The following is a 12,903-nucleotide window of genomic DNA, read 5'->3' as shown; positions in this document are numbered from 1 at the left end:
TTCATTCAAAAACATTTTCAAATGATTTTTTTTTTTTGCAAATAAAGTCAGCTTTAAATTACCTATATGCAGGGGTGGAACTAGGGGGGTACGGTAGGGTACTGCGTACCCCTAAAAGATTTAGCGGGGGTACGCAGTACCTGCATGAGAGAGGAGCGGCTGTCAGCTGTAAAAAAAAATCAATGGGTTCACTGTGCAGCCGTGAGTGATTAGTTTTTCAAGAACAATCTAAAACACGACTTAATCAGTTAAATAACTTTGTTCCCACTTTATATTGTTTCTGAACTGTTCGTGCTTTGCTAGAGCAGCGGTGCAATATGTCGATAGCGGAAGGTTTTGAGTCGATCTCGGCATTAGGAGACAAACTGAACGCCGCCAGGGCGCTGAGACCAGCACGTCTTCCTTTATTAAAGAACAACAAAAATAAATCAACAAAACGTTTTCAAATTAATGACCCAACAATAATAATAAACCGTTTCGGTTCCATTATCAAAATAACTATCAGAGCAGGAGTTTAAAATTAACTAATCAACCACCATTGTGTTCAGTGAGCATTTATTAATAATGGCAAAATAAATAATCAAGCCTGAAAACCTTGATATCGTAACGGACTGAATGTTTTTAACGTAATCTATGCTCAGCTTGTAGGGCGCATGGGGTTGCCATGGCAACAGGTGTGTTTAAATGACAAAGAGAGATGGAGAATAAAAATGTGCGAGTGGTTTAGAGTTGATCTCCTTTCGGATTGTTTTACCTTTGTTTACCTTTGTCTTGGCGCATCACAACCGCTGAATAAACGACAAACTTGGACTAATTATCTCGTTAGTCTGTGACTACACGTCATTCACAACAAACATCAAACACGGTAAATATGTTTCATTAAGTATTTAACAAACAAATGGCTTCTACCAAGATAATTATGTGAAATTAAATTAGTTGTCTAATAAAAAGAAAATAGTTTGGTGCTGTTGGGCTCAGAGTCTGAGAGGCTTTTCCTCTATCAAACAATATTTTTTTTTGCCTCTAGTGGAAATATTGATGTTGAGACTTTCTCCAAAATGATAACCTTTTTCAACCTTTATAGCTCCACTGTTGAAAATGAGGAGCTAACATTCACAAATGACACTGAAATAAAATCCAGTCCACCATCTGGTTTGAGGTGATTCCTCTGGATCCTGTTGGAGGAAAAATATCCCAACTTCAGAAGATGAGCTTTAACCTAACAGATCTCTGTGGTTCCTCCTATCAGTGTGAGAGTCAGGGAGAGGAGGCGCAATGTTAGGAAGACAAAGTGGAAGCTGCAGGTTCTTCAGAACAAACAGGTCATGATGCTAGGCTACTGATTATCCCTCTGTCTGGACACAGGATCAATAAAACCAGTTTAAAAGCTAAAAAGAATGGTTATATGCCAGACATGGAAAACTGGGATGCACTCCATGCCATGATGTTCAGAATTTAGGTCTCATGGCTTCTCAAGGTTCAACATTGCAGCCAGTGGGTTGAGGGAGGAAATACAGCTTTATTTTGTAGCAATTCAAGAGCTACCAGCTTTTATCACTTCACAAAAACTTTAATAAGCACAGAAACTCCAAAACACAAAAAGAAGCTATATATATATATATATATATATATATTATATATTTGTCATAGTACCCCCAAGAATTTAAAACTACTTTCACTCCTGCATTTTAATACACCAGAAATAATATAAACACTAACTTGCAAATAACTTGTCAGCAAAATATAGGACCTTGTACTAAGTGAATAATTCCTTAAAATATCAGAAAAAACAGAACAAAATACATATTATTCCATTGGCAGATTATTTCATATATATATATATATATATATATATATATATATATATATGTATGTATGTATGTAACGCAGAAAATGTTAAATGTATGCCTAATAAAAGTCAAAGGGATGCAGTGCTTTGCTACACTATCACTAGATTAGCAGGTCACGAAAAAGGTAATTAAGAAAAAATATGGAGGGAGAGAGAAGTAGTTCAGTTATGCTAGCTTTACTTTGACAACCTTAACATGTAGATGTGGTGTGGAATTCTGTTTCAGTGCAATTAGAAAATAAAAGGCAACTTGAACACCAACTCTGACAGATCATCAGTACAGCAGGTGTTTAATTAGCTAATAGCTGCAGTAGCTAATCTTCCACATTGATCAGTTATTAATAATCACAAAAATAAACATCAAGCCATAAAAATATAAGACTGTAATGGACTAGATATTCAGATTTTTTTGTGGGGATATTATTAGTACTATTATTATTATTATTATTATAAAAAACAATAGTAATAACAATATGAAATTATAATAACTTTGTTATTATAATTTCATATTGTTATGTTATTAAATTATAATAAAGTTTTATGTTATATAACTTTATATAATATTGCTATTGTTTTTTTAAATCATAATAGTACTATTACTACTATGATTAAAAAAAGAGTAGAGTGCTCAGAGTCGAGCGTCATGAGGAGCCAGTTGAGGTAGCTCAGGCATCTGGTCAGAATACCTCCTGGATGCCTCCCTGGTGAGGTGTTTCGGGCACGTCCTACCGGGAGGAGAGGCCGAGGAAGACCCAGGACACGGTGCAGGGACTATGTCTCTCGGCTGGCCTGGGAACGCCTTGGGGTTCCCCCAGAGGACATGGAACAAGTGGCTAGGGACAGGGAAGTCTGGACCTCCCTTCTTAAGCTGCTACCTCCGCGACCCGACCCAAGAGGAAAAAAAATGGATGGATAAAATGGATGGACAGTTGTAATTACAACTCCCTTACACTTTACGCAAGTTTTTCACTGTTCATTAACATCCATATCCATATCTCTGTATCCATGTTTGTTCCTAGGGAAGATTGGAAATATCATTACCTGGACAGTAGTCTCTTCAGGGGTCCTGTCTTCTAATGCTGTTTTCATCAATGGAGAAGTTGAGTATTCAGACTCAGCTGTCGCCTTTTCACAGAAAACCTCCCCAGCCGGGGAAGCATCAAAATGAAACGCATCATTAAGATCATACCGAGAGAAAGTGCACTCGTCCTGAGAGCTACTTTTTTCTAAATTGCTACCAGAAAGTAGTTTGTCAAAACTGTTCCTCATTCCTGAGGTAATCAAATATCCAATGCCAAAATGCAGGGGAAAAAACATGCTGAGTAAGATCTCTGCCATACTAAAAATCAGGGGGAGCGCGACAGATGTAACATGCTGTCAGTCAAGATGATGGACAACAAGAATTTTTAGCATGAGGTTTGTGCTGATATCTACTCCTTTCATCGCAAGCTCTGCAGGTGGCGAATTCTGATTAGTTGGGAGATTGAACATTGTAGATATTCTCTTCTTTTGCCCTTTTCTGCAGCACTCAAGTTAAGGTTTGATAGTCAGGTCTCTTCTTTCCAGAGCAAACGTCCCCAGCAGGGAAAGTTTGCTCTTTTGAAAGGTTGGCCAAATCATTCCCTAGGACAGATATCTCTTGCTGGGTCCGATCTTCTAATGCCGCTTTTCTCAGAGCAGAGGTTGAGCTTTTAGACTCAACGGTCTCCTTGTCACTGCAAACTTCCCCAGCTGGGGAAGTTTGTTCTTTGTGATTACAGAAATCGTTCCCTAGGACAGATATCTCTTGATGGGCCCGGTCTTCTAATGCTGCTTTCGTCGGAGCAGAGGTTGAGCTTTTAGACTCAACGGTCTCCTTGTTTGCGTACCTTAACTTGTGTGCTGCAGAAAAGAGCAAAAGAAGAGAATATCTACAATGTTCGATCTCCCAACTAATCAGAATTCGCCACCTGCAGAACTTGCGATCAAAGGAGTAGATATCAGCACAAATCTCTTGCTAAAAATTCTTGTTGTCTGTCATCTTGACTGACAACATGTTACAAACTTCCCCAGCTGGGGAAGTTTGGGTCCGGTCTAAGGAAAGCGGTCTAATGCCGCTTTCCTCAGAGCTCAGGTTGAGCTTTTGCACACCTTTTTTTCCTCCTTATCGCTCCAACCCTTCTCAGTCTGTGAACTTTAGGAAGACTTGGCAAATCGTTGTCTTCATCAGCAGTATCTCTGTCTGAGTGATCTGAATGATCGGTGTGTTTGCTATGGCCTGTTGAGCCACCATAAACTGCCCCAGCCGGGGAAGTTTGATCTTTCTGAAAACTAATAGAATTACCTGATGAGCCACAGCAAGCTTCCCCAGCCGGGGAAGCTTGCTGTGGGTTTTGCTGCGAAGTTTGCTTCATAGTTGGGGAAGGTTTGAAAAGGTATGCATCAAATTCGTCATACTCATTTTCATCCTTATAGCTAGTGATGTCAAAAGTGACCCCCGGAAGCAGCTTGTTAAAAATCTTTCTCACTCCTGTTGTTATCAAATAACCTGCTCCAATCGTCAGGGGGAAAAACACAGTGGTGAATGCGATCTGTTGCATTGTCAAAATTCTTGTTAAACACGTTGCTACTGCTCAAAGAGATGCTTGGATATGACCTCCTGTTTTGAGATCCAAGCATTCATAACCTCAGATGTTCTTTGATCTATGTCATAGATGAGGTCATAGCTACAATGAGCTCACTGTAGTTCTGGGGGAATGTCTTGCTTCTGATTGTTGCTATGGAAACGGTCAAATCACTTCTGCATGACTCAAACTATTAACCCTTTGCAACTGCGTCACTTAATCATTCGAGGCACCATGACGAACTTCAGAAGGGTATATTTTAGGAGGCTAGGGATTAAAACGGGGATCTTAATGTTTAAATATTAAGTTTAGATTGACAATGGTTATATTAAAACCATTAATTTAAGTTGGATTTTTCATCATTATATCAGGTTTAAAATTTTTAATCATACTTGACTTAAAAATATCTTAAAAGTAAAATTAAATGTATCCTACAGACATTTGCTGCTGCTGCTGTTGTAAATTGTGACAAGAAATTTTGCCTGCTTGAAGAAGAGTTACAAAGAAATAATTTTGGTTTAATAATTTTACACGTTAGCATAAAAACAGAATAAAGAATGATCCCAAAGAAATGATGCTGCCGCACCATATTTGATGGGTTGTAAATGACTCAAACACATTTGTTCTCTATGGTACGGAAATGTAAACAATAGACAGATCGTAATGTAATGTGTAACTGAGAGCTTGACACCAACAGCAGCACAGCGTCAGCAGCCCACATTGCTGACACCCGGGAAGGAGATAAATGAGTCCATTTCTATGCTTCCCTGTAAACTGGTTACGAGTCTGTTGGTTTTTCACTTTTCTTGTATTTTAACGATTAAACCAACTGGTAAACAAATGTGTATATCTGTTTTTAAAAGACTTGTAACTTCTCTCTTATGTCTCCATCAGATGAGCAGCAGTAGCAGTTTTTGGTGACATTATTATTAATAATAATTAGATTGTATTTGAATACAATGCAGGATTTAAAATGAACTGATGAAGATGGTCTATGTGTCTAATCTGGCCTGGGACAGATGTCTGTGTTTCCCTTCTGGACCTGTTACCCCATCAACCCGATGTGGAAGACTCTGTTCAGAATTTAGATCTCACGGCATCTTAACGTGTCAACATTGCAGCAAGTGGGCTGAGGGAACTGAGGGAACTATAGCTCCATTTTGTAGCAATTCAAGAGCTACACAGCTTTTATTGCGTAGCAAAAAATTTAATCAGCACAGGAACTCCAAAGCACACACACACACACACACACATATATATATATATATATATATATATATATATATATATAATTGCTTTATAGATTTTGTCATAGTTCCTGACAGACAAATAGTACCTGACAAAAACGTCCCTTTTAAGAATTTTTATATTGCAGTGATGTATTCAAATCAATAAATTATATCTAATGCTTATATTTATTATTCATAGCATATTCTTGGCTCAATTGATAGAATTTTCCTAACCCAACATAGCAAAATAAAGTAAAGTAATCCATCCCTAAAGTAATGCCATATATGGAAGTCGCGGTGCACACACCTGGCTCATTACCGAGGCAGGTAGATCAGACAGCGCCTGAATTAAACGACACGTAGAATGCTGCTTTACCACTGATATTATGGCAGAGGTATGTTGTCAATAATCAAATTAATGTCTTTGTTTTTATTTGCATTTGGCTGTAAACGTTGTGTTACCAGAACAAAAAGTCATATTTATTTAACAACCCCATGTGTATGCGTGAAATGGTTTGATCCTGTGTTGGTGCACTTATCGGCGTGTTTAGTAGCAGTCAAAGCCAAAGCGATAACCATGCGTTTTAGAAAAATATATGTATTAAAAAAAAAAGACTGATTTTCAAAAAAGGAAAAGGAGGAAAAAACAAGAGGGTGTCAATTTGAAATCCAGTTAGAGGTGAGTACTTGTGTTGATTCATTTGCTGGTTTAGCTAGCTTAGCTAGCTTAGTAACGGACTAGCGTTAGCCTCTTTCCCCCCTCAGGATTTTAACAGTGACAGAAATATATTTACTAATTTACTAATACATTTGACTTACCTCTGTACCTTTCATTAACAGAAGAGTCAGCAGCAGCCCTAACTCCCCATACTAGCGTAACTCCTCCTTGTCCCAGTGAATAAGGTGAGAAACGCTGCGCTCAACGGTAGTCTAGGGGATGCATGGCTTCCTTGTATTAACCTACTAAAGCTAGGTTTATAGTTGACCCTTTGAACTATAACCCTTGAACCGCGCGTCGCTTCGCGCGCTGTCGCAGCTGTTCACCTCTGAATTTTTGTAACTTGGCGTGGATCATTAATCACACAAACTGGACGGTTTGGAAAGTGCTCTTACAGAGCAGGTCCCCTTGCACTGGCATTTTAAATAAAAGCTCACTGCATTAACTATAAACTCTATACCGCTGTCTTGGCTTGAACCACACCAACTTTCAAAAGCACTACTATGACTCAGCCTTTACGCAGCTACCATGGCAGCCATTTTGTGGTGCTTGTATACTCATTGCGCCTCCTTGAAGCTGCAGTTCTCAGTCTTGGATGAAATTCCCAAAATGGCCTTAGCAACTTCTGGTTGCCCTAACTACTGTGGGAATAGTAAATTAAAACAGTTTCATACACTTGTGCTGCCATAATTATTGCATGGGCTATTGGTTAAACATTAGTTGTTGTTTTTTTCTACCATTTTTCAATTTACTGTTGCTCTATAATGAAGGGCAGCAGCAAGCTGGGAGGAGACAGAGAAGACTGCATCATCTGGAAGGCCTGCCACCAGTAACTAATGCTTCATCATCTTCACTTGTCTTGATCTTCCAGAAGCTCATCAGTCTCTTCTGAGTCAGGCTGTGCCTTTTAAAGGTTTTTCAGTCTGACTTGGCAGGTAATCTACACCAAACAGCTCACCTATGGATTAAAACACACAGTGATACTAAAACAGTCCTTAAAACATTCCACACATTTTTGACTCAAACATGAAAGATTTTTATTATGCATTTTCTTTTCTTTTACAGATTTGATACTGGCGTATTTTGCCGGTGGTGTGACGTTTGGGATGTAGTCTCAGCCAGGCACCTTCAGGGTGTTATTAATGTTTCTAGCATATTTGAAAACACAATGCCTTGCTGGTGACCCGATCCTGGTTCCGGCTGCTAAGGTCTTCCAGTAGGTCGAGCGGGAAATTAATGGAATCTGCTCTTGCTTCTGGAAGAAGAAAATATGCATATTATCACCTTTGGAAAAATTGCTTTCTAGTTTGAACCTGTTATGAAAGGAGACATACCAAAGGGAAGCAATTAAGTTACACAAGAGTAGCTAACCTGGAAGAAACTTGTTCAAGTGGGAGTGAAAAGACTTGATGTTGTTGAACCTCATGCTTCTGAGCTTGATGCCACTCTTGTTAATGCTGCAAACTTAAGTGTACAGCTGAATTCCCAAAACACCCTGGAAATTTACATTTTAAGTGGCATAATTGCACACAGCAGATGTGATCTATCTTTAATTCAACCATCAATGGTAAACGTATGAGGTCTCTCCTTTTGGACCCCTTAGCTCCTCCAACAGCCGTTCTATCAGGACAAGAGTTGTGTACTCTCCCTACGTCCTCCTACGGCTTAAAGTACTAAGTTCTGTCTTTGTTTTATGGCCATCCACCATTGCATTGGTTATACTCCGTCTGTGTTCGTGCTGGAGCCGCTTTGTTTTTGACATGTTTGTTGGTGAAATGGGGGGGGGGGGGGGATCCTAAAACTCTTAAAATGGTATCTGACATTACAACATGCTTTTTCTAGTCACATAGAACAGTCAGTTATCATTACAATGTTACAAACCTTTTTGGTGGAGTCCGGTTTCAAAATGGTCCCAAAGGTGGAGGTAAAGCTGGTCTTTATGTGGTCAATGCCTGACAGATCATCTTCATCATACACAGACAGCAACCAGCGTTCAGTGGGCTCCTGGCACACCACAGGGAAAAGGCTGGATCTATTCACAAAGTTGGTGCACTCCTCCAGATAGTGCCCCAACTTATGTGGACATTCCTCCCTGTGGTTTTCTTTCATCTGTTAGATGGTAGGCTGTATGTAGGGATCTGCCCTGAACGTGGTAAGGCATAATGAGGATGTATATTGGCAGGGAGAAATGGGTCAGCAGCTACAGACAAACTGTTAGGAGGGTTTAGCCCTTGTGGCACTACAGCAGTTTCCTGCCTTTTCACCCTTTTGTTATGCCACTAGGGTGATTTATCTAACATCCACCAGCTGCAAGTTAGTCTGCTCCATCACAGCTCCATTTGCCAAAATGAGCTGACTGATCTTCCTGTAGTCCTGAAGGCTCAAATCCCATCTGGAGACTGTGGATATCCCTCCTCTTTTTGGACTAAGATGAATATTGCAGAAGCGAACAAAGATGCTCTCCACCAGGCGGCAGCAGTCTGACCGTTGGACAGATGTGGCGAGGGTGGTTAAGGCATTTTCAACCCCAGGGGTAAAATCTTGCCTCTTTTTAGGTTACCTAAACCTCCCAGCGTTCAGTCTCTCTTGATGCCTTGCAGTAAATACCACCCTCTGCTTGATGAACTCCACCAGGTTTCTGCCACAGAGCAACAATGCAGCTCAACTGCTACACCTAGATCATCTAAACCCTGAGAAAACATAACCAACATAAAACCCCCCAAAATGTTGTTTTTTTTCCCCCATAAGGATTTATTTTGAAATACCTGTATACTTTGCTGGAGGCATAAATTGTGGGACGTATTCTAGTCCCAGCACCTTTAGGCTTTTCTTATTGATGTACTGGGTCATGTCTTGAGCATACGTGAGAAGAGATGATGGCTTGCTGCTCACTTCTGCAGTACCCTGATCTTGATTCCACCTGTTCAGGCCTTCCAGGAGATAGAACTGGAAATTCAGCAAATTTTCACTGATTCCTGGAAAAAACTGAATATTAATGTCTTTGAAACAATGCTGGTTGATCCAGTTTTGATTTTGAAAAATACAGCAAAGGGGTTTAATCATGTTAGTGACTTACCTGGAATAAACCTCTTTAGATGGTAGTGAAATGACTCCAGGCACGTAGAGCCTCGTGCACAGCGGTAGCGTGTCAGCTTGATCCTGCTCTTGTTGATAGTGTGTAACTGAATTCCTGGGACATCCTGAATGCATTTTATGGACTGTTTTTGGACACTCCACATGTGATTCATCCTCACTTCATCCAGTAGAGGAATGCCTATCAGATCTCTCCCTTTTGGACCCCTCAGCTCCTCCAGCAGCTGTTTAATAAAGTCAACAGTGATGTACTCTCCCTATGTCCTACTACGGCAGAAAGTATTCAACTCCTTCTTTGTTATTTGGCATTGGTTATACCCAGCCTCTGTTCCTGCTGCAGCTGCTTTTCTTTGGCCCTTCGAAGCAGGTCAAGGACCCCGCATCCCACTCAAAAATTCAGGAGGACAGTGCCTGCATGAAAGCAGGATACAGAAGGTTTGCATCTGTGGTACAACCAACAGCCAGCCTCCGCATGAAGTGCCAAATGTCCAGACGAATGTAGATATCTGGCCACTCTCCAAACCTGGCCTGCAGCTTGTTGAAGCCCTCATTCACACAGCAGCCACAGTCCAAATACAGCACCTTGGGAGGTGCAGCGCCAACCTGCTGGTACCGCTCCATGAGTCCTGCAGCTACTTTGTCCAGTTCTGGACCCTCCTGGACAGTCAGGACACTGTTCAGCTCATTGCTTACTGATGACACCCACGGAGCTGTTCCCTTGCTGTGGCCAGCCAGCTTTTTGGTGATCTACAATAGAAAATGTGAAATTAATTTATGCAGTTTGTCTTATCTATAAAAACACCGTGTGCCACTGATTTCTTAATATTTTCAATGTACTTTATACAATGAACTGTTAAAAATAAACAAGTTTGTTTGTGAAATTGAGGAAAAACCCCAAAACCTTTTGAAATGGTCTCATCTTACAACATGCTTTTTCTAGAAGCATATAATAATGCTAATAGTAATTATCATTTAAATATATAAGTCGTGCATCTTCAGAAAGCGGCCCACTTTGCCATGAAGGTTGCCTAATGTTTTTAAAAAAAAATTTTTTATATAAATGTATACAATAAAAATGGTCATTGCGTGCTTCGTGATTGACTGCACAGACCAAACTTCATTTTGTCGCATATTTTTTTGTCGAAAGAATACTACGGTGGAAGTTTGGTCCTTCCAAAACTTTATCGCAAAAAGTTTTAGAAGGATTTATCTTGGTGTCATTTTTGACGCTGCAAAAACGTGGCATGGCTAAGTTTTTGAGAGTCAAACTAGCTAGCCTGCCAGTTTTTTTAACCAACTGTGCTGGTACCTCTACCAATTAAGAGCACGTGCTGAACGCCAAGTAAAGCTGGGTAAAAGTAAGTAAATGGCTTGTTTTTCTAAAGAATTTCCCATTTAATTATGTGAAAGATAACCATTGGCACGTTTGCGACAAATAACCATTTTGAGCTTAGTTTAGCCAAGTATTGGGCAAGCCACAGCCATTTATTTTAGGTTAGGAAGTGTTTGAATTACATGTACTCAAGAAATGCAGGGATAACGCGTGCCTGGTAGAATATTTAATAACGTGATATAAACCAAATGAAGTTTTTTTTTTGTATAAATTCAATTTGAACAGAGTGAAGTTTTGCAGAGGTAACATAACCTAACTTAACCTTATTTCCACATTATAGAGTAAAAGTTGGTAGGTTTGTGCGATGCATTTAGGTAGAAACGCACCTTGTTTGTAGACCGCTTCAGACGAGCAACAAACGACCAAACCGAGGTTTATAGCAAAGGGCTATCTCTGTCCACTTTTGTGGTTTGGAGCGGAATTTTGCAGCTGGAGCTAAAATAACCTAATCACGACCAGCCTTGCGTTCCAAACGACAATAAGATTGGAGAGAAAAAAATAAAATAAAATAAATAAATGAAAGAATAAATGAATGAATGACGCAAAAATTTATGGTGGGTCATGCTAGACTTCAGCACTTTTAACAGAGTGCCGCACAGTCTCTGTGGCGCAATCGGTTAGCGCGTTCGGCTGTTAACCGAAAGGTTGGTGGTTCGAGCCCACCCAGGGACGTAGTATTTTTTTTTTTTTGTCTGGTCATGTTTTTCATGAAAAGCTAGTTCTTCGTTAGGTTCTTTAGACTACAAAGGCATCAGTGTTTATCAGCACGCATACTGTTTATTCTTATTTGGGATTGTCATTAATGTTTAATCAAACTATTTGTAAGCTTGCATTTAAACATACATAAGAAAGGAATTCGAACTTTGTAAATCTAGCAGTACATATTTCTATTTTTGTTGTATTTTGAACATGGTGTCAGAATATTGTTTTTTGACTGTGGTTTCATCGATTTATCGGTTCCAATTTTCTTAATTTTGGGAGATCAGTGATTGGCCAACATGTGAAGCCGATTTTACCTTCCTCAGCAATGGTCTAAAAATCAATCACTGTCTTCTATTTCACTGTCCATGAAATAGGTTTGACTAATAAACTGGCCTTCCAGGTCATGTCTGCACGTTTGCACTTAAAAATAGTCGCCCCACAGTTGCCAACTCAACGACTTTCTTGCTGCATTTAGGAACATTCCAGACACAAAATATGGTATGGGCCGAAATCTTAATAGGCAGGTCAGGCTATCATGCCTCGGTTTCCCAGCGCGTCTCTGGCGCACTCAGGTTGAACAATTCAGCCAGTCTCGAACAGTCTCATAATGGACCGCCAAATCACTATACAGCTTACTTTGGAGCTCAGCCAATGGGACAGGGTTTGACGAATAACTGAGGAATGACACGTATCCGTGTCCCAGCGTGTCTCTGTGGCGCAATCGGTTAGCGCGTTCGGCTGTTAACCGAAAGGTTGGTGGTTCGAGCCCACCCAGGGACGGCGTGATTTTTGCTTTTTAAATTTTTTTTAAATCTAGATTTACTTTAGCACAGGAAAATAACTGAAAGACTTAGAGACGAAATCAGTGAAGACTGTAAAATAAGCGTTAAGCTAAACAGACGAAAAAAACAAAACAAAAACTAACGTACACAGTGCGGTACTTGTTTTATAAGTGGTTCGGCTCTAGGTTGCCAGAATAAGAAAAACATATCAGAAAGTATATATCACAACGTACAATAGTCTACAATAGTACATTTCAAACTGTAAATGAGTTTTATAGCTCACGCGTCATAGAGCTTTACAGCCCGGCTAGCTCAGTCGGTAGAGCATGAGACTCTTAATCTCAGGGTCGTGGGTTCGAGCCCCACGTTGGGCGCTACATTTTTTTGTGTGTGTTTGTAATTTCATAAAAGATCACACGTAGGAAGAGTGATTTGACAATAAGATAAAATAAAAATTGCAACGTAAAAAATGTTTAAAAAAGATCTCTGAGAATTATTTGTCAATACCACTTTGCGATCTACCAAACAATCTTA

General features: G+C 39.8%; 3 non-coding genes across 3 annotated transcripts; all 3 read left to right on the top strand.

The window, feature by feature from the left end:
• The first annotated feature begins 11,483 nt into the window (after window positions 1-11,483).
• Window positions 11,484-11,557, top strand: trnan-guu (transfer RNA asparagine (anticodon GUU)). Its single transcript has one exon. It is a non-coding gene; the product is annotated as a tRNA-Asn (tRNA).
• Window positions 11,558-12,293: 736 nt separating this feature from the next.
• Window positions 12,294-12,367, top strand: trnan-guu (transfer RNA asparagine (anticodon GUU)). The gene has a single exon. It is a non-coding gene; the product is annotated as a tRNA-Asn (tRNA).
• A 303-nt stretch (window positions 12,368-12,670) lies between these two features.
• On the top strand, window positions 12,671-12,743 carry trnak-cuu (transfer RNA lysine (anticodon CUU)). Its single transcript has one exon. It is a non-coding gene; the product is annotated as a tRNA-Lys (tRNA).
• The last annotated feature ends 160 nt before the right edge of the window (window positions 12,744-12,903 follow it).

The sequence above is a fragment of the Poecilia mexicana genome, unplaced genomic scaffold (genome assembly GCF_051168715.1).
Source record: "Poecilia mexicana isolate PSO_F unplaced genomic scaffold, ASM5116871v1 scaffold_18, whole genome shotgun sequence".
Taxonomy (NCBI): Eukaryota; Metazoa; Chordata; class Actinopteri; order Cyprinodontiformes; family Poeciliidae; genus Poecilia; species Poecilia mexicana.
This window is presented reverse-complemented; position numbering and strand designations above follow the sequence as displayed.